The sequence below is a fragment of the Papaver somniferum genome, chromosome 8 (assembly GCF_003573695.1).
Source record: "Papaver somniferum cultivar HN1 chromosome 8, ASM357369v1, whole genome shotgun sequence".
Taxonomy (NCBI): Eukaryota; Viridiplantae; Streptophyta; class Magnoliopsida; order Ranunculales; family Papaveraceae; genus Papaver; species Papaver somniferum.
The window spans coordinates 43,060,159-43,062,212 of NC_039365.1; the positions used below are offsets into that span (position 1 = coordinate 43,060,159).

A 2,054-nucleotide genomic window follows, 5' to 3' on the forward strand; every position below is an offset into this window, starting at 1 on the left:
AATCATTTGGCACGATTCTCTGGAAGCTAGGTCTTTATCTCTCTCAGGGTTTGTTATCTCCTTCATTCTCCGTTCCTTCTCATATCAATTATTATCCTTTTTATTTCCTTATACTACAGGGTTGCAGATTTGATATTGTTGATGTTTATTTTTTTTTTTTTGCAGTGCAAGTGAGAGATGAGCAGCTGCTGCGGCTGTCAAGTTTGAATCAAGAGAAATCAGAGATTTCGATTTGTAAAAGCGTGATCTGAGATTTGATGATGAATTAAATTCAAAAATCACGATAACCCTTTGATTCAGATTAAGTTTTCAGTACTTATACAGAGAGATCTCAACCGGTGTACAGTTCATCAATTTTGCTTAAGTGTGAATCTGGTGGTGTCTTTTATTCAATTCAAAGAAGAAGAAGTTTCTTTCCATAAACAAGTTATAATCTTCTGGTTCTTGGAGTTTATTTCGCAGGTGAAGTTTTCTTTTTAATTCGTTTTCTGGGTTTCTTGTTTCTGTGATGATCTTTCTGTTGACTATGAAGAAGAAGAAACTAGGGTTTTATGTTGTTGTGTTGAATCCACAGTATTCTTTTTATTCAAATTAGTTGGTAATTCATGTTGAAAGTGATGGTTCTGTTTGTATTGAGGAAGTACTTATTGAGAATGTTCTGTAGATAAATTGCTTGAATGAATGTTCAAACCAGTAAAACCCTAGAAATAGAGAAGATTAGAGAGAATGAATGTAGTAATGGTAGGATTTTCTGTGCATACTTCACTACAGGGTGATAAGGGGCAAAGGGTTTTGAGATTGTGATAGCTTTGGATTTGTTCTGTAATTCATTGAATGGTTACTCAAGGAGAAACCCTCACCAAAAGCCTTTTGGTGTAGTTCGTATCAGATGTTCATATTACATATAATTTGTAACTTATGGTTCTTTGCTCGCACGCATATGCACTCCTCGTATTTAGTAGGAAACTTGTGAGAAACTATAGTGAATAACAATGGGTGTGTTTATCTGATACAATGTGTGAGTGAAAGGTTGATATCAGTTTCTCGTCCCTGTAGTTTGCATTTTGCAGTATGTGAAACTAACTGCCGATGGATTGGCCTTTTGGTCTATTTAGGTAAATGTTACTAGACATCTATAGATCATTCTCGTGGACTGTGGTTGAGTACGCTTGTTCTGATTGCAACATGCCTGCTATGACAAAGGTCAGTATACTAATTTGACGCACTGGGTTCTTCTGTGAATTTCTTAGCTCTTTATTTATTCTTAAATCTTAATTTGAAACAGAGTTTTGAGCACCACAATTTTGGGCACATATTTGACAAGCTTACCGAAGAAATTGGAATTCCAGTCGAATTTGAACTGCCAGACTGGGTAAAGGATCAGAATCCTAATACCTACACCTTCATAAGACGCAGTATCCATATAGTAGTTGAATAAATTAATATGCTCTGAATGAACTTCTTGGTGGAAATTATTTTGTGAAGGACAAAGACAATATCAGTATTAAGAGATTAAACTACATATGCTAATCCATACGTCTTTTTGCTTGTTTTATTTGTTTAAGAAAAGGTCTTTTTTATCTTCCTTTTCACGGGTTTTACCTTTTCTTCAAATAGCATACTGTATTTTGTGCTGGGATTAGCAGATAGTAATGATGTCTTTCTATCTTTTGAAATTTTTTGTAATTAAAATGATACAAAGTTTTTGTGATTGCCATTATTTGTTTGTTCTTCATTCTATCGGCATTGGATTGTAAATTTTGGCGTGTGACAGGCTGAAACTGTCAATGTGAGTATGTGAATGTTGAATCTGTTGATTGGATTGATTCATAAATCAGAGGAAACTCTGTCAAATCGGTTTTTGGTGAGTTGACTCACCATAAACGCGTTAACCCGTGAACCTGCAGGTTTAACCCGTTACGGGTGCGGGTTAAAGAAATGACCACCCGTGAAGAATATCAACCCGCGGGTTTTGACCCGTGTTAACCCGAACCCGTGTAACCCGTAACAAGCCCGCCCGTTTGCCAGCTCTAGTGAAAATACTAGTATATGGT

General features: G+C 35.9%; 1 long non-coding RNA gene across 1 annotated transcript; it reads left to right on the forward strand.

Moving 5' to 3' along the window:
* Positions 1 to 264: 264 nt before the first annotated feature.
* On the forward strand, positions 265 to 1,343 carry LOC113302544. The gene is made up of 3 exons (XR_003336938.1): positions 265 to 462; positions 1,116 to 1,203; positions 1,286 to 1,343. It is a non-coding gene; the product is annotated as an uncharacterized LOC113302544 (long non-coding RNA).
* Positions 1,344 to 2,054: the final 711 nt, after the last annotated feature.